The sequence below is a fragment of the Cynocephalus volans genome, chromosome 1 (assembly GCF_027409185.1).
Source record: "Cynocephalus volans isolate mCynVol1 chromosome 1, mCynVol1.pri, whole genome shotgun sequence".
Taxonomy (NCBI): domain Eukaryota; kingdom Metazoa; phylum Chordata; class Mammalia; order Dermoptera; family Cynocephalidae; genus Cynocephalus; species Cynocephalus volans.
Genome location: NC_084460.1, coordinates 17,103,449 through 17,129,429, shown reverse-complemented (window position 1 = coordinate 17,129,429; position 25,981 = coordinate 17,103,449).

Here is a 25,981-nt window from a genome sequence, read left to right as displayed (position 1 = left end):
TTTTTATGGTGTAAGTGTATACCAAGGAATGCACAGGACATGCTTATAATAAAAAACAAATCTTTGTTTACAAAATTCAGATTTAACTGGCTATCTTGTATTTTCATTTGCTAAATCTGGCAACCCTCAGTAGATTTTAAGTGTCTCCAGCCATCATAGTTTATGCTTTTCTTTTTTCAATACTTGCTTGACCTGCATTATATTTTCTAATAGCATAAAATCTTATGCTATTGCATAAGATATGTAATATGTAGCCTACATTACGTATGCTATTACATAATCTTAAAACACCAGGCAGGGAATAAAGTTTTCCATGTTTGGTTCTAAGCTGTTCACAAATATTTAATAGATGCAGTATTCTTGGGCACTATTTTAGAGAGTACAGGTTACATTTGATAATACTGAAATTGATTATGGAACACCTTTATCAGTCACTTCATTGCTCTTTAGTCAAATAAAGGCAGTGTGTGTCATAAAAGAAGAGCAAGATGTCTAGGGACCTGAGTTCTAGTGTCATCTCTGACACAAACTATCTGTGGGTCTGTGTATTATCATCTGTGACTGTGAATACATCTATGACTGTGATGAACGCACTGCATTAACAACCCCCAATTTTCCCCCTTCTGTATCTATACCTTTTGACACAGAAAGTGGTGGAATCTATTTCCCTGACCCTTGAGTCTGACTGTGGCCATGTGACTGGTGTTGGCCAATGAGATGTTAGCAGATGGGATACCTGCTGAGGCTCGACAGCCAAGTGCCCTTGCATATTTCTGCTTCCAATGGTGTGCCTCTGCCTTTGCCACAAGAACATGCCCCAGCTAGCCTGTTGGAGGGATGGAAGACTGAGGTGGAGAAGAGCATTTAGCCTCTATGCATCCCTGTCTTTTGCCCAGGAGAGGACATAATCACATTGAAAGATTTTACTTTTCTCCAGAATCACTGCTCATCATTTGTATGTAGATATGGCAATGGTTCAAGAAATCATATTTATGTATGTTGCAGTCTTAAAGCAAATCTGATCTGTTCCTAGAATTCTGAGCCTATCAAGGATCTAAGGGTAAATTTGATTTTTCATACTGCACCACCCCTTTGAAATTTAAAGAAAATAAAGAAAAAGAGGAATATAGGTAAAAAGCAAAAGAAAACGAAGGTTGCATGCTGAAGTGTGGTGGATCCATGTAGTAAGAGTTTTGTTGGCAAATTAGGTTGAACATGCTAAGGTGTTTAGGTGTTCTTTAGTGTGGGCATGGCTTTGGCTGAGGCTGTGTGGAACTTCTTTCACCCAGCTGCATGCATGTCAGTTTCTCTGACTGATTGCTTCTTTATGGCCATTGATGAACAGAATAGGAAGATACACACACACACAGCTTTGCTGTCTGTGCCATGCTTGGCAGATTGTTGAATCACCATCTCAGCTCCACATGTTATCAAGTGAAGTTTTCTTTTTCTGATTTACCATTAAAATATCTGGTTTGTTTCCATTTTTGCTGAGTTAATTAAAAAGTTAGGATCATCCAAATCAGATATAGCTGAAGTCTGATAGCTCCTCTTCTTTGTCAGTAGACTCCTGAGTTGCTAAGTGCTATGAGAAAGGGAATGGAAAGAAAAAATTAAGGGTGTCTCATTTCAGGCCTGAGCCTTTATGATGTCTTCATATACTCCTCAATCAACAAGTAAACTGAATCCTTAAAGAGTGTACAACCTGGGCTTAGATAAAACAAGCAAAGTATCCGTGACCAAAATTCTCAGCAGACTTTAATGAGAGTTCAATAGAATATACTAAGAAACCTGTGCAAAAAAATAAAAATAAAAATAAAAAAAAAATAATAATAATAGTAATTTCTCATGGCTAAGCAACACCAGTCTATATGTCAGTAGAACTCTGAATAGTGAAAGCAGATAAAAGCAATTTGTATTTTCTTCAAAGTTTCTAACTTTGGAAGGAATTCCTAGATATAATAGGTATGTGAGAAAAAAAGTCATGTTGACAGTACAACAATTCATTCATTTCCTAACATGACTAGCCATGTACTGTAATTTAGTGCAAACAATAAGGTTATTGTTCAGATGGGAAAACAAGCAATTGGTTGGAAGGCAAAAAGGTGAAAATGCTTTGTAATCTGATTTTGTTTTGGCAGGCTGCATGTCATTTTCTAGTCTTAAAAGATGTATTTATTTAATAGACACTTTTAAAGATTTGGCCATTTGTGAAAGCAAAGATTTCTCCTAGTTTTCTTACTGCTTTTGTGTGGAATTTTTTTTTGTTTGTTTTTATTTGCTTACCTCCATTGGCCCATTCTCATTAAGCAAGGACAGTAGGGTTCCAGATAACATTATCTGTGTTGTTTCTCTGGAGGGTGCATGCGTTGGAGGTTTGTGGCTGGAAATCCTTCAAAGGTAACAACATACTGATGAGTTAATATGGCACAGGACTGTGATGAATGGAACTGCTGGTAAATTCAGTTTATGCTCCAATATTAGAGGGCTTTGCCAGAGTAGCCTCATAGTTTGGGTTCTCTCCTTTCCTTTTGTTGCATCTCTTTCTTGGCTGGCCCTAGTCCAATGGGGGAATGAAGTAGGAAGGAGAGGAAAACAAATAGAAATTTGGAAGGCCCAGAACTATGTCTACTCCCACTTTTCTGAGTTCTACAGAATTAGAGAGTTCTGTTTCAGTTAATGGTGTTTGGATATTTGCAAGCTGGGTTTGTGGGTACTTAAGGATGCCCAAATAGATACCACTCATAATGTTTTGAGTCTATTTTAACCTTTTTCATTTCTTAGTTAAAGGATACCTTAATTTAGCCTCATGTGTTTCTGTAAGTTTGTAAACTTAGGGACCTATTTGTTGCTGTCATTGTTATTGTTGTTTTGGTGTCTTTTAATTAAAATAAGTAAAAAAATAATTAAATAAGTCCCAATTTGTATTTTCTCTCTAAGCACAAAATGGCAGGCACCTACTTCTTCTAGGTCCCAAATGAGAAATCTTTGAACACACACACACACAGAGACACACAGACACACATTCTCTCTCTCTCTCTCTCTCACACCCCCAGCCCCCCCCCCCACTATTAATAAGCTCTTCTCAACCTGCCTCTCTCAGTTTCCATCCTTCTACCCCAGTGTAAAATAGCGAAATGTCTAAGAAATATTTAGGCAAGTTCTCAAGTAGAAGCTGCTGGATTCCCAGCCCCTTATATTCTGTCTACGGCAACTTTTGTGGGCGCCATGGTCAGACTGGATGCTTCTTCCTACATTTGTTTCTAAGTCCTTCCCAAGTATTTGGATCTCTCTGGTTTCCATTTGAATGTCTGCGGCTGAGAGCAACCATGTGAGCAAAAATAGTCCAGGGGCAAAACAAACTCAGACAGGCTGCAGTGAGCAGAGAACTGCAGCCTGAAATATCTGCATTGTCATCAGTCAGTGCTAAAAGGAGGTCAGTGGATGTTTCTGGATTTGAGGCATAAGCAGGATATGGAATCTTGGAAGGTTCTTATTCTATTGATATCCATGTGATGTGGGGGTTTTTGCTAATAGTTCTTGCTGCTGACTTTCAGTGCCAGAGTAAATAGTAGTGGCCAGGGAAAAAAGCCCTCTGGAGCGTATTTAAAGAAAACTGAAAGGAGGTTTTTCCTGCCAACCTGGGCTTCATCTTTCAAACCGCAATTGAGAGAGATGGAGGCAGAGACAGATATGCTGCAGTCTGGTGGACAGTTCGTAAAAGGGGAGTCACAGTTTTCACTTTAATTTTTATGTGTCTGTCTTGATTACTGATCGAATAATTGTCATATCATTTGGTTTTTACTATGTGCTCCTCATGAATTATGTCAGTCTCTTTCCTCCAACAATACTTATAAGAAAGTACTATCACTGATCCCAACTTACAGATGAGGAAACTGATGTATACACAGTAATTGATTTGCCACATACATAGGACTACAGAGAGTGGAGAGAAAAAAGACAGATGTGAACTCAGGAAGGCTGGACCCAAGCACCATGCCTAGGAGTTACCCACCATTTTTATTATTCTAGCCTTTGTTTCTTCACATCCCTTTACTCCCCCCCCCCTTTTTTAATACAGAAAATACCTGGGATCTAGATGAGAGGGTGGCAAGGATCAATCACTGATATGGCTGTTCAGAGTGAGGTTTGTGGGATATTAGAGGATTTCAATTGTCTTCACTAACATTATCACACAGATAATCAGGAACTGATTCTATCCCAATTTGTATAGCCATCTTGCTACTTCTAGAAAATATTTCTCTTTAATGCTTTTCTACTCACAAAATAACTCCTGGAATTTAGAGACGTACTGTGTTCCAAGGAACTGAACAATCTTGTATACCACATTTTTGGGGTACATAAAGGCTGGGTGCCTATTTGAACTTAGAAGTGTTCAGTAGGTTAGACCACAGGATAAGGTGTGGGGGGAGGGAGGGGACAAGGTGCAGCCCAGCATAGTGATGATTACTGGCTGTGATACGACTAACCAGGACCAAATCTTGGCCGTGACACTGATTTTTGCTTTGGGCATGTTAAGTAGCCTTTACTTGCCTCAGTCTTCTCATCTGTAAAATGGGAATTATAACAGAGCCTACTTCATGGGGTTGTTCTGAGATTCCTAATGGACATTTTAAGCATTTAAAATCATGTTTGTTCCAGAAAGTGCTCAGTAAATGTTAGATGTTTTTACTCACTCTTAAAGGTGTGATAGTTAGGTGACACTAAAGTGATCATGTGCAGATTATGTGCACTTGAACAAAATATCCTAGAGTTTTGTTCATCAGTGGTATAAGATTTTCTAAGTTCCACACATTTAACTTCACGTGTACCTGGCATTACCTTCCTGCAATTCAGCAGGTTGGAAATACAGGTGTCATTTTCAGCATCCCCCTTTTTCTCACTCTGTACGTAAAATTTGTCACTCAGACTTATAGATCATCCCTCCATTATGACTCCAAAATTGCTTCCTTTCTATTCCCCAAGTTGGAACTACTTCGCACCTAGTGCAAATCATTTGCCCCAGCCGCCTCCTCTCACCCCCGAGTGTATGCTCCACTCACTCACTGCCTCTCTGGCAGCTGCCCCATAGAATGTCCGCACGTGCCCTAACTCCAGTCATAACCTGGTCTTGTCTGCTCACTTTTGTGGCTCTTTTATTTCTGAGCTAGTTCTTATTTTCCATCTGCACCTGGGGCCTTGAGTCTTTGAATTATACTCCACGTCCAGATTTCATCCCCATCTGGGATATTAATTTCAGATTTCCTTTGCCCCTCACTCAAAGCTTTGGGCCAGTCCCAGCTCTTTAAGATACAACCTTGTTTGGACCTGTGGTCCCCAACTTTGCCAAGATAAGGATATGCAGCATTTTCAATTAGACTAATGCCTTTCATACTTTAATCTTCTGGAGACATCACTAAAACAGGAGATTCTAGGTTAGTAGGGCTGGGATGGGGCCCAAAATTCCGTGTTTCTAACAAACTCCCACGTGATGCCAGTGCTGCTGTGAGTGATGACTATAGATCTCTGAAAGAACCTCTTGACTCTTCTCTCTGCCTTTTACCCTGGATTATCTAGTTGCCCTTACTGCCAGGACTGTTTCCTCAATCAATCCTACATATTTACCACTAATGGCTCCCCAGGGTTTATAGAAAAAAAAAGCCAACACATGTGCAGAGCATTCAAGGCACCCTACTTGAAATCACACTAAAAGGACCATCTAATAACGTCTCCGAAAATCTCCTCCACCTCTTACCAGCCTTAATCACCCCTCTGCATGCAGGTTCCTAGTTTGTACCTCTATTAGCCCTTTCATTCCTTCCGATTCATGTGTGGTAGGTGTCTGTTCATCTTTCCACTCTGAAGAGTTCATTGAGAGTTCACCCTTGCAGCCCCAGCCTGAGCACAGAGCTGGTGTATACTAGCACTCACTAAATACCTGGTCATGTGAATTGTGTTAGGCCTTGAATAACCAGGGTAGGCCCAAGGTGGTTTATTCAGTGCTGTAGCCTAGGTAAATGGCTCTGATGGGTGGTTTTGTTATAAGCCACTTAAAAAATATTTTTTAGGGGGAGGGTCAGTTGTAAATAATAGAGCTGTGCCTACCAGACTCAGAATTGAGAGAAAAAGGAGCTAAGCCTCAACATTGAGAAGTTTAAGCATCAATTGAAGATCATCACCATCTTTCTTCTTTTGCAGACAGTGTTGCTTAAGAAGCATTGTTTATATGACAGCATGAAGTGGAGAGAAATATGCCTTTAATGTCTGGATGTTAGTGTTTGAGGGTTGGTAGGACATTGTTGATTCTACCTTCATGGCTCTGTGATGATATTTACATAGATTTTGAATTTATTTTTCTGTCTTTGATAAGTCCTTAGAATCCAATGCGCAATGATTCACCGCTTTAAGGGTGTGTCAGGATTCATTTGCTCCCATTACAGTCTGATTAAATTGCTTAATTATGTTTATAAGAGTTTAGAGTTACAATTGTATTAAATCATCACTTATTTGTATAATGATGTACATGGCCATCTTTTAAAGATGGGTTTAGTTATTATAATAATTCTAAATCACCAAGTCATTGGTTCAGACATATTGTCTATGGTGAATTCATCGTGCCAGCAGCCAATACCAAACTTTAGGAAATCAGAATGCAAACAAGTTTTCTATTCTTAACATTCTTTCGGATACATTCACAGGAAGCTGGAAAGGCTCCCATAATTCCTGACTTTCATGGGGCTGTTGTGACAGAGTAGATGGACAGAGGCTCCCAAGATCTTGTTTGAATATTTAGTTCAGCCACTAAACATATGTGACCTTGAATTGTCCACTTTATCTCCTGAGACCTCAGTTTTCTCAATTACAGTATGGTAGAGCTGGAAGAAATTTATTCAATCAGAAGTACGTAGAAGAACCTACCACATGGTAGGCCGTGGGGGACCAATTGATCTCTGTCTATCTATCTATCTATCTATCTATCTATCTATCTATCTATCTATCTATCTATCTATCTACCTATCTATCTATCTACCTATCTATCTATCATCTATCTATCTGTCTGTCTATCTGTCTGTCTATCTATCTGTCTATCTGTCTATCTATCTATCTATCTATCTATCTATCTATCTATCTATCTATCTATCTATCTATCTACCTATCTATCTACCTATCTATCTATCTCTCTGTCTATCTACCTATCTATCTATCATCTATCTATCTGTCTGTCTATCTGTCTGTCTATCTATCTGTCTATCTGTCTGTCTATCTATCTATCTATCTATCTATCTATCTATCTATCTATCTACCTATCTATCTATCTCTCTGTCTATCTATCTATCTATCTATCATCTATCTATCTGTCTATCTGTCTGTCTACCTATCTGTCTATCTATCTATCTATCTATCTGTCTGTCTATCTGTCTGTCTATCTATCTGTCTACCTATCTGTCTATCTATCTATCTATCTATCTATCTGTCTATCACCCCTATCTTCCAGGAACTCGTAAGATGTGTGTGTGTGTGTGTGTGTGTGTGTGTGTGTGTGTGTGTATCCCAGGTAAATGAGAAACAATGAAATGGGAACTTGTGAGCTAAGCAGACAGGATTTTCCCAGGCTCTTGAACTCTGTGTTTATATCATATAAAATTTCTGAAGACCCTTAAATTTAGCAGTCTTTTCTATCCTATGCTTTGGGGTCCAAGCCTAAGCATAAGTGACTCTTACTTTTATGTTTGTTTGTTTTGCCTTTTCCTGCTTATCTTTTGAGACTTAACCTCAGGAGTTACTTCACATGCTTAGGCTTGTCTGAGACAGGAGCTCCCCTGTGGACATTCATAGCTCTTATTCTGAAATTTTATCTTAGTACCATATTATGGTATCTATTTGCACCTCTGTGATGCCACTAGATATCTAGATATAAATTAGTTAGGCCAGAGTCTTTTATTTTTAATATGAGTTATATTTATAACTACTTCATAACAGATGTAGTACATATGAATTAATTTACTAATGAATTAACTAATGAGGGTCAGTAATTAATTAATCATTAATGCTTGATAGTATTAGTACTTTATATCTCTTATATCATTGTTAACGAAGTTCAAATTATTTTACAGCAATGTGGGTCAGAAACACTCATTTAATTTCATAAGATAGAATGCTACAGCACAGTTGTCTCTATGTTTTAACAAAAATTAAATTAACAAAAATTCAAATAAGATGAGTTCTAGTTTGATAGTCTATTCTTATTTCACCCATGCAGCCTTCCCTGACCCTCCCATCCTCCTCTGACTTTGGATCCAGAGCACTGGTTGAATCTCTGGCTCTGATTTGACCATTCTCATATGCTGCTTTGATTTGCTTATCTTTCGATGTGTATATAAGCTTTACCAATGCCGTTGTGTGAACTCCCTCTCTCCCCTCAAGAATATAGTTTAATGGCTCCTTAAGAAATCTCAGCATCCATGAATAAGAAACTAATTGTTCATTGGCTGGATGTGGCCATTCAAGTGGGCAGTATGCCAACTTGTGGTAGGTAACTAACGAAACTTTGGGAAAGAGTGGACACTGTCTCAATGTAGTTGAGACAGTCATTTTCCAGTTACTGTTTTTTTTTAAAAAAAAAAAAAATTCACATATCTGAATGACCACAGACAGCATGGTGAGAACTGTGCTACAGAGGCACAACGGACCAGGATTTTCCAGCCAGGGCTACATCAGAGTCATCTGTAGGCTTTTAAAGCATCTTTATGCCCAAACTCTGTTCTTACAGAAAACTGACTTGGGAGGTCTGGGTTGAAGCCACAGCATCACTGTGCTTAAAACCCTCTACAGATTGCACTGAAGAGAAGCTGGGGGTGGGAATCTCTATAGTAAACTTAAGACAATTGGGAGAGATTCATCCCAAGGGCTTTGTGATCACTGTAAGGTTTGCACAAATGTTATTACTTTTGAAAAAGTGACCCTGAGGGCCCCAATTGTCTTAGTTCCTGAGAATATTGTTTTGATTTTAAGCCTATTTGTGAGCTAAAGGGTTTTAGTGAGCACAGAAACAATGCATTATTAAAATCAACCATTAAATTGAAGCAGAAATGTCAGCAATCTGACTTCTTGATTGTCGACAGATTGGAGTGAACAAAGTCGAGCCAGTTCACATCCTATATGTTGCACCAACAAGCAGTAAATGAGTTGATCTTTAAAAATTCTGTAAACAACAATTTAAATGTATTCGTGGACTTTCTCAGAAGGTCTGGAAAACAAGGAGGCTGTGTGGTCTAGAAAGAAAGGGATCACGACCTTGGACCTCCTCCCAGGGCTGCCCACTAACCACACATGTGACCTTGGGTCAATTATTTAACCTCTTGAGGTCAGTTTTCTTATCTGTAAAGTGCCTGGATATATTAATTACTCTCCATATACACTCCCAATTTAAAATTCTATAATTTAATATAATTTATAGAATTTCTTTATAATTTTTAAATGCCTAAAAAGGTAATGTTCTCTCTGAAAAAATAACAACAGAAAACTCTACTGTTATATTTTCCCCTGAATCTCATGAATCAAGATAATTTGTATTTGTTCACCAGTGCTTTCCAATGTGGACTAAAAGAGGCTTCCTGTTAACACCCCATATTCAGTTTAACCACTCAGCATTGATCCATGGAAGACAGGTAAATCAGAATGACCCCAAATAATGGGTCATTCAGTTCAGTTGAGTAAGCTTATTCTTTTTAAAAAAACCTTTTTTTTGAAGAATAACATGCAGAGGCACAACAATTTTTTCCAAAAGTGAACACATCCATGTAACCAGAACCCAAAACAATAACAGAACATCGTCGTGCCCCAAATGCTGCCCTGCCCCCCTCTCTTCCTGTCACCATCTTCCACACCCTCAAGGGTAAACCGATATCCTGACTTGTAGCACTAAAGACTACTTTTTGCCTATTTTTATGTTTATTTGTGTCTGTCTTCTTTCTATCAATATTATGTTTTGAAATTCATTCATATGGTAATATGTAGTGGAGACTGTTCATTCTTAGCTCTGTACAGTAATCCATTGTATGTGTATATCATAATTTAACACTGATTAGCATTTGCCTAGTTTCCAGTTTGGGACTCTTAGAAATAATGCTGCTATGAACACTTTGATATATATCTTTTGATAGCCTATATCTGCATTTCTGCTGTGTGTATTCCTAAGAGAGGAATTGTTGAGTCATGAGTGCTTGGCACATTGTTGGCACATTGCTTTCTGAGTGCTTCATAAGCAAATGGCCTATTGCTTGGTCCTGGGGTCCAAACTAGGTTGATTAGTCATGTAGTAGCAAAAGCAGCTGCAATGTTACAACAAGTTTGAAGAATAATGTCCCTTTAAAATAAAAAAAAAGAAAGAAAAACATTTTCTGCTAATAGTCCCATTTAAAGTCATCTGGGGAGTATCAGGCATGGTGAGACAGTGCCTTGTTTTGCTTTGTTTTTAGTTTAACTGAGTGTGCAGAGGATGCACTCAGGACTTGGAACAAGGGTCTCCAACACATCAGTCCCTTCAGTTGATCCTGAGATTTGGCATATAACAAGTTCTGTGGTTCTTTTCTTTCCACACTTTCCTGAGGCATCCATTTTTAGGCCTCTCAGAAAGTCACCTGCTCATTATTTCCACTGCATGTGGGTGGGGCAGTTTGGCCCAAAGGATGGTTCTGATGTCTTTGTGCTTCTATTATGGGAGATTTGTTTCTGCCAGAGGTCACGTCCACCTCATCAGTTAGCCGCCTGCTGGTGCTTAAATGAATGGGGCCACTTTAGACAGTGCATTCTGCTTAATCAGTAGCAGATCCTGAGAAGGGCTGCGGGTGACTAAGGGGTGTCTTCAGGAAGGTGGAAAGTACTTCCTCATCTTCTGCAGAGAGTCAGTGGACGTCTGTGAAGGACCAAAAGAGCCATAATGCCCTTCCCAGTGGGCTTATGAAGAAGGCCCACTGATGTCGCACATGTGGGGTTTTGAGGTCAGCTTCTCTGGAGCAGAGCATGAGACAGGGATTGGGGCATGGAATTTTTGAGGTTTGTGCTTTTGTGAGAAGGGATGAGAATGAAGCAGAGTAAGGCAGGGGAAGATGCTAAAAAATGCTATTTTGCTTTATTCTATGGCAGAAAGGTTTTGCTCTAGAATATAGATTGTCCCACCTAAGGGTCGGGGACCTGGCATTTTGTACCCCTGCTGTTCTGGTCAATTAGTCATCAGCTGCAGGCTGCCAGTAAGCAGGAAAGTGAGAAATCTCCCAGGCAAGGAGGTTCCCTTCCATCTAAGGCTACCTCTTCAGAGAAGGGGACAGCTGAGAGCCATTAGCAGTCAACATGAGGTGGGAAATGGATACACGAGTCCATACAGGGAACCCAGGCAGGGAACTAAGAATACCTGCTACACATAAATTGTGGTTCCTAGAGGTTGTACTACAGGGGTGGGAGTAGAAGGCTCATTTCTTTCTAAACTCCAAACTTTTGGTTGTCCTTATGGAAAATAAGAGAACACTTTATAATGGCATCTTCAGCTTGTTAATAGGACTCTGGCTAATATTCATTAGACTTGTTCGGGAAACAACCTGCTTCCCCCTCAATTCCACAAACACTCTGCGCTCTTTTCCTGATTCCTAATCTCGCTTACCTCTCATAGTCAGGTGAAAATCCACTGTATCCCTCAGGATATGGCAAGATATCCTACTATGACACTTAATGGATTTTTCCATTCTTTCTTTAATATTTGCCGTTTCTTTGAAGTGGGCTGGTTCCAAGTGAAGCGGTGATGTCAGACTTCTTTCCTCTACGTATCAATACCAAGTACACTGTTTTACATAGGCAATCTCACAGTTGAAGTTCAGCATGTGAACTTGCCCTGTCGAATGATTCGCCCCAATTCTTTCATGCACTCAACAAATGTTTTACAAGAGCCTTCTATGTGCCAGGCACAATTCTAGATGTTTGGGATACATCATTGAAAAGCATCTTTCTACCCTCAGTGGGCTGACACTGTAGGTAGGAGAATAATGTCATTCAACTAACAAAATAAATCAGTAACTGATGTAGTATATTAGCAGCAGATGTTGTGTTATGGGGAAAAAAATTAGGGCAGGACAAGGGGGATAAGGACTGTAGGTGGATGAGTTATAATTTTAGACACAATGGTTACACTAGGAAAGTTTGAGAAGATAATATCTGAACAAAGAAGGGAAGAAAGGGAGATTTGGCCACCATTTTTTTTACCCATTGGTTGGATGCTACACATTATTTCCTTTTCTTTGCAATATCCCATATATTTTCTAAGCTTCCTAGTTCTTTAAATTGACCACCAAACCTCCCTTCTCCTGAGTGCTGTTAGCCCATTGTTACCCATTTCCTTTCACAAGTAATAATTCTGACTCTCATGACTTTCTTCTGGCTTATTCTAACATGAATATCACTTCACAGAAGCAAAGCCAAGCCCCAAACACTCTACATGTCCCCTACTTCTAGAGTAAACCGTCTTACTACTTTTGACATTGTTCATGTGTTGCTTTGGGATGCTGTGCTTGTTTTCTTTCTTTTATATTGCTTGGACCATCTCCTTTTAGGAGCAGAATTTCTCCTCACCTCACTCATTTTCAATTTCCCTCTGCCTCCTCCCCACAAAAAAGAAAAACACTCACAGTGGTAAAAACATAGTCTATATATGTCATGTTCTTTATTTAGCTGATTCTATGTGCTTTGATGCACATAGGACTGAATGACCAAATGACATTTAAGAATTTTTTCCAGTCTAAGTTATTGCTCCTCCAAGAAACATTGCTAAAATATGATCACAGTTTGTTCTCATGCTTTTTTTTCTATTTTTTTTTTTTTGTGTGTGTGTGGTAATCTCTAATGAGCATACTTAATGCAAAGATTGCATTTCTCTAGAATATCCCAAATGAGATGCCTTTTCCTGCCTAATCATGCTATCTTGGCCTGTGATGAGATGCTGCAAACATCAGGTTTCTTCTTGTGGGATCTCTGCCCAGGATATTACTTTATTCCATTTTGTATTTATCCTGTTTGGCATTCAACAGATATGCTGTACATTTACAGATAATAAGGAATTCATTATTCAAGAACTAAAAAATGAGGAAAATTCTCTCAATTCATATCAAGAGTTATTTTGCTTATAAAGAAAATACACTAAAGCTGAAAATCACTTTTGCTCCCTGTTTTCCAGACATATTTGGGACTGGAAACAAATTTTATTGTCAATTCATTGCATTTTTCAATTCATTGGAGCTTTACTTTTATGACCTAAGTGCAATATATGTTAATTTATTTCTTCTAAGACCCAGAAGAAATTCGTGTTACAGATATTTTTGTAAAATATGCACATAAATTAGATTTTAACAAACCAAATCTTATCTGAAACGTACAAGAATGGCTCAATATACAGGCAATTCATTCTGTCTACACTTTTAAAAATTCATATTCACCTTCTATATGGTCAAGTTTTTCAAATTATTTTCTTCTTTTAATTTTATTTCAATTAAGGTGGCCTGGAACTAAGATGAGACCACCAATACACATTTTTTAAGTTTGTTAGCAAAATGTGTAGTTTACACAATGAATTAATCAAAATGTATAACTCTGCAATACTTTTTTGATACATTCTTTAGGCTTTAATTGTGGATATCATGATCTGGTCTGGTGGGTTTTAGTAATTTGCCAGTGTGAAGTAGTGAATTTTGGCACTGGGGTGACCCAAACCACATGAAGAATGTACATTAATCCAAACACCTTTAACTAGACATGTTCATTTGGCCGGATGCTGACTCCAAACTTGGGCTGTGTCAAATAATGAATACACCAGCTTAATTTGCTTATGCTGACTCTCTCCTTGGGACTTTCACTGCCATTTGAAGGATTAACAGAGAAACAATAAAGCTTTTTTGTTGTTGTTGTTTCACCTTAAAATCAGAAAACACAGGGAGGTTTTTTTCTCCCTTTGTTTTTTAGAGAAGGACTCACCAATATATTTCATACACTCTTTTCCTTTTACCCACTTTACCCCAAAGCAACAAAATCAGGGGAACAAGAAAGGCCTAAATTCAACTTAAAATTACCTGATGTTGATTTTTTTTGTTACATCAAAATTGGTGATCTATATACTTTTGTCTCTGGGTTCTGGAAGCTTGGACTCATCAAATGGCCATTAATTTTGTAGACTTATGTTTTTATCTACTAAGAAATGTAGACTAGAGAAGCAACTGGAGCAATGATTAAGATTAATTTGCTTGATTTAAGCAGAGAACCTCCTAGAATTTGAGCATGAAATTGGTCCATATCTGAGCCTTCCAGGTAATGGTAGTATTATAGCAGCTTCTTTTTTGGGGGCTACATTGAAGAAATTATGAGTCCAAACAAAGAATTGTGAAATGTTAAGATTATAGCAATGATTATTATTCCATCAGAAGCCTCCTGACACGTGCTCCCTGTTTCCTGAGGACTTCTATTTTAGTAGACAGAATTTAAGAAATTAATCCCTGTGTTAGGGTTTTTCTATGTGTCTCTCCCACTGGAAACTTGTCATAAAGAATGGAAAATTCTTTATTTCCCTTGGGGCTTGTCTTTTTTCATCTGTGAAATGGGAAAAATACAACTTGATCTTGTCTCTAAAACAATGATTCAAGAAGACGATAACTAAAAGGTTATCGTACAGAGAATCTCTATCAGTATAAAGTGTCTTTATTAGCAGAGCTACGTCAAAGATAAAGAAAAGCATCATGATGCTGAGACATCCAAAGCGCTTGATTCAAATCTCAGATCCTCTGCGTCTCTTACTTTTAGTTCCAATCATCTGGGCAAGTCCGTTCTTATCTCAGAACCTCCATCCCCTCAATTGTGCACTGAAGAGACTAAAATCTACTTTTATCTCACAGTTGTGAGAATCAGGTCAAAAAACATGACTGAAGACATGTTGTGAAAGTCAATGAGCCCCATTAGTTAAACCATTGTTATTGTTACTGCTGCTATTACATTATTAGTGCTGAGAAATAAAACAGTGAAATCACCCTGGGCCTGAAAGTTTGGGAGATATTTAACATCCACCAGAGGAGAACACGAAAACAGAGGATTCAGGTAAGAAATAATTACAACTGTATAAAAATATCTCTTTTTAAATACTTCCCTTGAAATGTTTATTTCTTTGTTGTTTATCTTTCGTAAAACTTCCTTTGAACTTTTGTACTTACGACAAATGAATGTGAATGAATGAATTATACATGCTGCTGAAATGCTTTTACCTTGTTATTTTGATCAATGTTCTGCCTACATTTATTTAACCTGTATATATTTTACCTATATATAATATGTGGCTTGATGGCACACCCAGCAGACTGTATAAAATTAAAAAGACAAATAATATTAAGTATTAATGAGGATGTTGAACCAACAAAACTCTTACATGCTACTGGTGGAAAGTAAAGTGATACAAAAACTTTGGAAATTGGAGCATGTTTGCTACAGGTGAACATGTGAATTCCCCAGGAACCAGTAACTTTCCTACTAGGATTAAATATCCTTTCAGAAATGCACATTGATGTACACCATACAAGAATGTACATAACCTCTTTATTCATAATAGCCAGAAACCTGAGACTACTCTTATGTCCTTCAGTAGTTTCATGGATAAAAAGTTGTGGTATATTCACACAATGGAAAATGATGTAGTAATGAGACTGAATGAACTACAACTATATACACCATCAGTGAATTTCACAAACATTGTGTTGTGCTGAAGTATCCAATCAGAAGAATACATAACATTTGATCACGTTTGCATCAAGTTCAAAAGCAAGCAAAATGAGTCCGTGGTATTAGAAGTCAGGACAGTGATTACCCTTGGAGGTGAGGGCTGTGGTAATGACCAGAAGCCAACACCAGTGCAGCTTTCCAGGCATTGGTGATACTCCGTGTCTTGGTTCGGGTGTTGGTTACAAGTGCGGGCTCAGTGTGTGAGAGGTCTCCAAGCTGTACACTTAACACACTGGACTCCCAACCTCAATACTCTAAGAGTGACTGTGACTAGTTAACTAGTTTGGTGGACAAAACTGAAAGAAAATTTATTTCTTTTGTTTTCAGTATTCAATTGAGGTTCTGATGACTTATTGCTGAAAGGATGTCTACAGGACTAACTGGAGTTAGAAGTCCCTAGACAAATGATGATAATGACATCCAAACTTTAGAGGTAGAGCCACATCTGACCTTCATTAGGCCAAGTGTCTGACATAACTCAGTGCATTGAGTGAAGACCAGCCTATGCCCTCTCTTGTTCCCTGTGAAGGGGACGTGCTGTATATAAAGAAGCCAGGATGGACATTATTTCTTAGGTGCTCATGTAGGGACAAGGAACCAAGGTGGCTGAGCCTCTGGGCTAAGTCCCCCAAGAACTTGCATCATGGAAATTCCTTGATGCAGATCCTTCTTATTCCAAAATGGACTCTGCCACTTCCACATGAAAATGGCTGGAAGCATCATGCTGCCTCATGGACCATAGCAGAGTGAGATGCACCAGTGCCTTACCCTGCCTCAGAAGTGGAAGTAGAAAGCAGTGATGTCTCTACATCTGCACTGACATCAATTCTAGAGCTAAAATACCCAAGTGGAAGCTAGTATTTGTTATTTCCATGAGGACTAAACATCTGCATCATGTCCTTTAGACTATCAGGCAGTGTCCCAGCAAACTAGACCTGGAGATTAGTTGCCTATAAGCAGGTAATGTCTGCACTTCTGAGCTCAGTGAGGAGGTCAGCTGGTACCACTGCCCCAACAGCTTCTTGTACAAAGAGCTCTTAAATAACCTGGTTGATCTGGAGCCTGTTTCTGCCACTCAGTAATTTTGCTCAGGTCTTTCCATAAGCTTGAGTGTCTTGATAAGTTGATTTTTGTGTAGAAAAAAAATGCAAAAAACTACAAGACAGTTTGTTCTCACAAATTATTTTACAAGGAGCTATTTTTATCCAAAGATATGAGAGACTGTCATTCTGAGATGTTTCACTGGCTGGTGGCTAAAGTCAGATTCTCGAGTTAAAAGCAGAGAATGAAAGAACTTCAGAATTATTTGAGTCCTAAGAGACCATGCACGTCAACACCAGCATTTCATAGATGAGGGAACTAAGACCAAGAAACTTGCTTGTTCTTTAACTGTCCCTATCACTGTGGACTCTCAAATGGTGCCTGTCTTTTTTGTTTTACCTTCCTATCCCCCTTTTCCCTTTCTCATTCCCTTCTATATTTTACTTGTTACACAGAGAGAGTATAACTTAAATGTGAACAATATACACATAATTTTCTTCTATCATGTCTTTTAATTAGCATCTCTCTCTACTCATTCTATCCCACTTAGCTTATCATCTTATTCTTTTAATTTGGACACTTTCGATATGGTTTTATCATTAAGAGACATAAAGGTGTCAACACCCAGTGGTGATTTTTGGGATCTCGCAGCTGATATTTTTGGCTTTTCAGTCTCAAAAATAAAACAATACAGAAAGTACCCAAATCAGCAGAATAAGTACAAATTGTAAAGTTATACCCGTATTCAGATTACAATATTAGTAGTCAGATTCTTTTTCTCTTAGAAAAGATGTTTTTGACAATAGTTTTCAATGACAGCAAAAAGTCCCTTATGTGTAACAGAGACCTTAACATAAGAAAACTTTGAGAAATTGACACTCAATTTAGACTATCTTTTGTTATTAATTGTCTCACTGCCAAGATGGTAGCTTTAAGCTAAGTTAGTTTGGAAAGCATTCCCAGGCATGAGTGCAGCCAGGAAACCCTTCCACAATTTGTAAATATTGCTGGAGGGCAAAAGTGGAAGTGGGAATAAATTGAATTTAAAGACACAGATAATCATACCTTGTACGTGTGTCTGTCTGGGTGTCAAACTTAAATGTAGCTTGCTCGGATCCACAGAGCATTCAAGAGGAGAGTAAGTCTTCTGAATTTTGGAACTGACCAGAGGCAGAAAGAAACCTAAATCTGGCATGCTACTTTTTGTGGTGTCTCCATCTGATGAGCTTGCAAATCTTCAGTGGAAAAAAAAAAATCTGTTTGGTTCCATTCTCATAGCTTTAGGGTATAAAGTCCATAAGCACTATAATTGCTTGACCTCCATGAGCAAGGGGATGGTTTTAATTCTTTCCAAAGCTATACTTTGTGCAGCTGTGGGAAATCCTTCAACATTTTGAAATAATGTAATGAGCATATTTAAAATAATATTTCATTATACATTTGCTTGAATCCCAAGTGCCAGAGGCTGCACCTTTGCCTGAGGACTTGCTCTGGCTCCTAAAGCCTGATTGGCTCATGCAAGAGGCAGGCTGGAAATACCAGGGAATTAGAGTTCTTTTGTATCAACTTTCAACCAATGACTGAGGGAATCACATAAAAATCCCAGCCCCCACTCCCCATAGGGAAACTGGCCTGGAAGCACATGTTCTGCACTGGTTCCCAGCTTCCTTAATGGGACTGAGCCCTGGTTGTCCACAGTGATGACCTGCTTGGTAAAGCAATCACATTGGTTATCTTTCCATGACAACATCTCTGTTTCCCTTTGCCAATATTTTCTAAAATCACCTCCCAAGAAATTGCTCTTGAATCTTTGTCTCAGGGTCTATTTTCAGGTCCACATCTGGGAAAATTTTAGAGAATTTGTCATAGAAACACCTTCGTCCTGTCTATTCCCCCTAAAAAGAACGAAATAAGCCACTCCTTTATCCTCAGTTATCCAGCAGTGAAGTCTCCACTTTGGGATATGTTTTCTAGGTTTTTTTTGTTTGCAGCATTACCTTGGAAAATCTGCCAGACTATATAGAATTACACTTGGCTCACTTCAATCGTGCTTAATGAACACTTGCTTAGGACTGAAGCTCTGGGAGCAGCCAGCTGAGATCTGGAGCATACAATCTTTAAAAGCTATGTGCTCAGCAGCTCTGGTAAATGCCGTTCAATCTTGAAATTGAAATGTCACAAGAGCAATTTCTGACATTCAGTTTTTCAGATAATTGGCCTTAATAGAATAAAAATAACATTGATCCTTCATCTTCTTTTTCTCTAAGCAATTTAAGGACAAGTTTAATGTAGTTTACCAAAGGCCCAAGGCAATGCTTATTTTTTTTTTTTTTATAAAATAAAAAGTTTATAAAGCTTTCTTAAAATATATTATTCTGAATTTCATCTTGAGTCTACAGAATCAGAAACTCTGAAATTGAGGAATTCACAATTTGTAATTCCCCCTAAATGATTTTTATACATTCCCAAGTTACACTGGCTTGGTGCTTAATAGTTTTTTTTTTTTTTTCACTTTTCCTTTCTTCTAATCTCATAGTTAAGTTGAATCAGATTGTCCCATTCTTTTCACAATCTAAAGGAAACATATTTGCATGTACACACTGTAGAACAGTATTTACTTAAGCCTAGGCTTAACAGAAAATAGTAAGCTTAATAAGATGCCCAAATTCCTATAATAAAAATGAAACAATAAACGCATAGAAATATGAGGAAGAAATTACACCCATTAAATGCATCTAGCCCGATGAGTGATAGGATGGCTGCCTATTCAAGTTGGAAATTTTACACATGATCGAAGCTTTATTTAGTCTAATGGAATGTGCTTCCTGAATTTGGCTTCTAACTAAGCCAGAGCACAATAGGGAGTATTATGTGATTGGACTGAGCTCATTCCCAGCGCTAAGTCATTGTGACTCAGTCTTGACTGCCTCTTTCTCTCTGGTAGCCCATCACCTTACTCCTTCGCTCTGGTTTAGAAATGAATTCAGAATGTTACAGAAGCAGATCTGACCATCCTTATATATCAAGGGTTCCTCTTTCAAGTTTTTCTCTAAAAATTTCTGAAATCATGGGGAAGATTTAGCCTCATTGTACAGTTCAGGAAACATAAGCTCAGTGGCTTATGGTGATGAAATTCGCAGAAAATGTCACTAGTGGCCAAGATTAATGGGCCCTTCTCACTACTAGATGAACACTTGGATATATTAATGCCATGCTTGTTGCAGCAGCAAAGGAGAGATGACCTCAAAATGTTTTATTTTTTTTTAGAAGAATTTAATATTTTCAGTTTTCAAGAACATTATTGAGTATAACATTATTAGTGGTTTCAGAACACCCATATATGTTCTTACATTTCTTTGTCCTTATTTTGGCATAAGAGAAGTAGCAATGCACCAAAATCTAATTGTTACTTGTGGCTTCTGAATGTTCTTAACCCAAACCTTTTCTGTCCTCATGCATTGCTTAGACACTGAGCATAAACCAAAAAGTGATATTATCAGAAAAGGCATGTCAAGATGCTTATATATCCTGAGAATAATTGGTAATTCTCACCAGTCATGCTGGGTTGCCCATGCAATCATCCAAGTTGATGTTCAGGTCTCAAATTGTTTTGAGCATTTAAACTGAGCACCTAGGGGACCTTAATATCAGGAGAAATGTACTCCATTCTCATACAGGCTCTCAAGGATGGCAAATGTCGAACATAGATGTATAGGTCATTATCAGCCAGAAGTGTTTTGAAGTGACCCATCTGCCATAGCTCTTTAGGCTTTCCAGGAAAGGGACAGCCCTCCCTGCCTTTGTAAGATTTTCAAACACTCTGTTTAGGTCTTGCCTTCCTAAGACCTCTGCTTATGTACCATGGCTCTGAGTCTGTCCCTAAACAATGAGGAAATGATAGGCCCTTAGTAACAATGGAAGACCCTTCTTTCAAGTCATCTTTCTCTGAGATTCAATGTGAGCTCGTTCTGGGCTGCTGGCCCAGCTGTGAATTCTGGGAAGTGTGCAGTTATGCAATAGTAATCTAGAATTCATATCGACCTGCAAAAGACATTGCCTATAATAGCTTAAACCACATCTCAAGTTTCCCTCCCCTGGAGTCTAGAGCATCATCAGGCAACAACCCTGATGGAAACATCAGATTCTGCTCTGGATCCCCAACAATACCATACCAAGGGTTTCAGTCCTGCTGACAGTATTTCTCACATTGTTGACATTGTAGGACTTACATGGATGATCCAGGGTGATTTCCATCTACTTTCCATCTGTAGTTCTTGAAACCTTCCACTCCATTCTCACATGGTTGAGTTCAAGGTGGGGGATGTTAGGCTCCTTCTTCCTCTAGCATTAAAAGGTAATCATATTGATCAGCCTCCTTAAACAGAAGTCTTGATGACTTAGTTTTGTATAATTCTTTTTGTGTAAGCCACTCATATTTGGCTCATTTTTTTTTTCTTTACAGTCCCCAACAATCTTTGGGAATGCAGGTTAGCTCCTCTTGGACATCCTTCTAAAGATAATATAAGTAAAAATGTACAGTTGAGCACAAACAATTCCCTGATGTGTAAAATCCCTGGACTAAGCTTATCATCTCCTGACCCTAAAATGTAAGCTCTAGGGTAAGAAGGATTAGGAAGGATATTAATTCATTAAAATTTAGGTTACCACATGAAAAAACCCACTCATCAAACAACTAATTTGTTGAAAACCAATTTGGTTGCCATTTGCATATGAACACTGATCATTCAGGAAATATCTAGGGCTCTTAAAATGTAGAAACTATTTTTTATTTTATCCTGTATCATTTGTGAGTCACTACTAAATCAAAGCAATTTAATTGAACTTAGTTTTTACAAAGTATAAATAATACCAGCACTGTCTTCTTCACTTTTCATTTTCCACTATGATGTGATGTGTACATCATAAAAAAAGTGCACATTATTAACTAAATAAGTAAATAAATAATAAATGAATAAAAACAAACCTTTCCAAAGAATGGTAAGGAAATGTCACTGTCCCAAAGTAAAGAAGCAATAATATAATACAATAAAGTTGCACACACACACCATCTTTAATTCAATTCACTGACTTTCTATATTACTTTAACAGATGACAGTACAGTTCAGTCAAATGTAGGTTTATTTAGTATTTTATATTTTGGATCTGTGAACTCTTTTCAATCATTCACCACTTTATGTACAAATAGGAAGTTGTATTAGTCAGCATTGCTCTGGTAACAAACAATCCATATATTTCAGTGATTTAAACCACACACATTTGTGCCTTGCTCACATTTCATGTTAACTTATTTGGTACTGCTCCCTGTGTCTTCTCATTCTGGGACCAAGGATGAAACAGAAGCTCTCTTTTGGCCATGCCGTTTTCATAGAAGATGAAAAATCATAAAAGCCAGTAGTCCAATGGCTCCTAATGCTTCTGTTTTCACATCATGACAGTTTATATTCCATGAGATAAAGCAAGTCACATCACTAGGTCCAACATCGAGGGGGTAGGAAAGTATATGCCTTCCATGGAGGGGGGACACTGAAATGGCATAGCAACACCTGATGATACGTATTCTTGCAGGCAAAGGCAGGGGTGAATTATGGTGAAAAGCAATACAATCTAATGCAAAATTATTTTTCTTAAATGCTATTATCTTTTCCTGGATCTAGGAAAATGAAGAAGAGGATGGAGCTCCACTACGGATATACCAGTTTCATTTATTTCTTGGTATATGTTCATAAGCAAGAGGGGAGAGTTCTGTGTGAGCTTCGATATGAACGCACTTATGTCTGCCCTTTGCCTTCATCATCTCTAGTTTAGGTAGGTATGGACTCATAGTATTCATTTTATACTTTGGGCTGTAATTTAATAGCACTAATATTATTTTATTTATTTTGTTGCTCAAGTTGTTCCAGCTTTGGCCACTGGCAGCTCTTTCAGTTTGCTCTTGTGTCTCTTTGGCATACTTCCATCACTGTGGGATTTTAAAAATTATTTCCTTAATTTTTGGCACTGCAAGATGCTCCATGCTTATTTTTCTTATTTTCCTAGCCCTAGAATCAATCATTTCTCCCAGGAGCACTAGCCCCTTTTATTAGAGAATAGTATTACAAACCAGGAGCTGGTGCTAGGTGTGCTCATTACTGCTGGAGGGTGGTGACTGACAGTTCCTTTCAGCCGACAGAGCAAGCAAACGTGTGTGTGTACAACTTGTGTGCAGCCTCGTATCTGCAAATATTTCTATATGCAACCATCCTTACCTGTATTAAGCTAAACATAAGTGCATACTGTTTCCAACACTAATCTATTACCACCTAGATCATTTTAGCTTTCTCTCCTTGCTTATTTACGACATCATACTCCAACAGTAAGAAACCTGGTTCCCACTGTCCACTATCAATTTAATTTGTTCAATTGCAGTAAACGCGTATAGTGGTTTCAGAATTGTTACCTTGTATGCCCGCAGGACACAGCTTAATCAAGTAGAATACAGTACTTATGTACAGTGTCTTTATGGTCATTTTCAAAGTTATTTAGGTTAGTACCTTTCCCCCATCCCCCTCACTGAGATTATTTCATATATTTGTAATATAGTTAGATTCTTTTGTCACATTCTGAATTCTACCCTGGGATAGCCTGACCTCCATTTTTTTTTTTTTTTTTTAAATTTCAATGAAGTAAAGTTCACTCTTAGAGCTGCAAAGATATACAGGTTCTAATATATGCATAGTGTTATATATCCACCATTATTTTGTCATACAGAATAGTTTTACCACCCCCCAAAAGAAGCAAACAAACAAAAGACACACTTCATCTATTCACCCCTCTTCCCACCCAGACCCCTGGCAAACACAGATCTATTTGCTGCCTCCACAGTTTTCCTTTTCCAGAATGTCATATTAATGGAATCATAAATTTGTAGCCTGTTTAGACTGGCTTCTTTAACTTACCAGTATGATTTTGAAGATTCATCTGTGACTTTGCATGGCTTGATAGCCATTCTTTTTATCCCTGAGTACGTAGCACAGCTGGTTCATCCATTCATCTACTGAAGGACATCCTGGTTGCTTTTTATTTCGCTTTTTAATGCTGTTGTAAGCATTCACGAGCAGGTTTTTATGTGGGTGTGAGATTTCAGATCAGTTGGGCAAATACCTAGGAGGACAATTGCTGATAAGACACTGTCAGACTGTTCCAAAGTGGTTCTATCATGAACTCATACCACCAATCAATGAGAAATCCTGTTGCTCTTTAATCTTACCAGCAATTGATAACATCAGGTTTTGGATTTTAGCCATTCAAATAAGGGTGTAGTGGTATCTCATTGTTATTTTTATTTGGATTTCCCCAGTGGACATTTTTATAATCAGTCAAGTGCATTTTACATAGCAATCATGAATAAAAAGTAATTTTTGATGAACTCCTAATTTGAATGAATGGTCTTTATATAAAGTAGAAGATGAATTATTCATCACGTGGTGGTTGGCTTGTTGAATTTTGGGGACATCTAAAGCCATGAAGTCATATTTATGTTGTTTATGTTCATATCCTTAGCTCCTGATACATATTAAGTGCTCAATAAATTCTATGAATGAATAGACAAGCTTAAGTTTGTCCTTACTCACCTCAGAGATAAGCCCTTTGAGGTTGAAAACTTTTTTTTTTTTTTTTTTTTTTTTTTTAATTCTGGATTCTCAACTAAAAGGTAGCCTTATCTGGTCACTGTTCTTTCATGGAGGCTAGAAGGCCCACCTTCTTTAACTCCAGCTCTGTGAAATTTTGAGAAGAATATTTTAAAATCAATATATTAATTATTATGCCAAGAGACCAAGATGACATAGAAATGCTTGGGGACACTTCTCTGTTTATTAAGGTGTTTTTTTTTTTTTTTCTCTTATTCCTGCTTCCCCTTTTCCCAGCCCCTGAGGGCAACACTTGGAAAAATAGAAAAGTACAAAAAATGTTTATATTCTCCTTTCTCCCTTTCAGCATTCTTTAGCTGGTATAACAGCAATAACTTACATTAATGCATAGCTTTATTTCTGGAAGTCTTCATGAGAAATTGGTGACTCTGGGGGAAGGGGCCTGGCTGACTGGGAGACAGGGGAGAGAGAGTTCTTTAGTTTTCATGTATTATTCATACATATATATCTTTTTTTGTTCTTTTCTGCATGCATTAACTTGCTTTGCATTAAATGGAAAGTAAATTTCTTTGAAGACGAATACTCCATATGTATTTTCATGCTTTTATAGTTGTTCAAGCCTGAGAATACATTCTTCTATGTAAAGTTCACTTTACCATTTTCTATCACTACAGTTTGCATTCACATGAACAACTGACTTGAATTTTTTTACTGAAGTGGATTATTCATTGCCCAGTAAACTATTAAACTTTATTAAAAAATTGTTTACTTTTCAATCATGTACTGTAATAATTGCACATTTTTAACACACTTGTTAAACCAGCTTGTCCTCATCAACCTGCGTTGTCTACACAAGTAGAGGTACTTAAAAAAAAAAAAAAAATATATATATATATATATCTATATATATATCAATAACAACAAAAAGAGTTTGTTAAGATTGACTGTGGGAGAAATACTCTTTTGGTTAACTTTTCTTTCTGTAAAAATCTGTTACTTTTCCCTAATCAATTTGTTCAGGTTTCCACCACAATGGAATTCCGTGCAAGCTGAAACACCAAAGCCATTTGCAGGACTGGTCTTCCAGAAGAATCCAGGGCAGCTTCCTTGTCTTTCTCTAACTAGCTCAGGGTCATACAGCAAGACTTCACCCCCTGAAAATCAGATTCTTGATCTCAGAATGAGAATGAGAAAATGAGAATAACTGTTTTCTTTCTTTATCCGCCCCCCCCACTTCATTACAGTATAATTAACAAATACAAATTGTATGTACTTACAGGGTACAGCGTGAAGTTTTGATATAAGTGAACATTGTGAAATGATTAAATCAAGCCACTTAACATATCCACCACCTTGCAAACTTATGTGCTGTGAACAGCTCGGGTCTATTCTCTTAACAATTTTCAAATATGGAATATTTTATTGTTAACTCTAGTCAGCAGGCTGTATAATAGATCTCTAGAACTTATTCATTCTGTCTAACTGAAACTTTG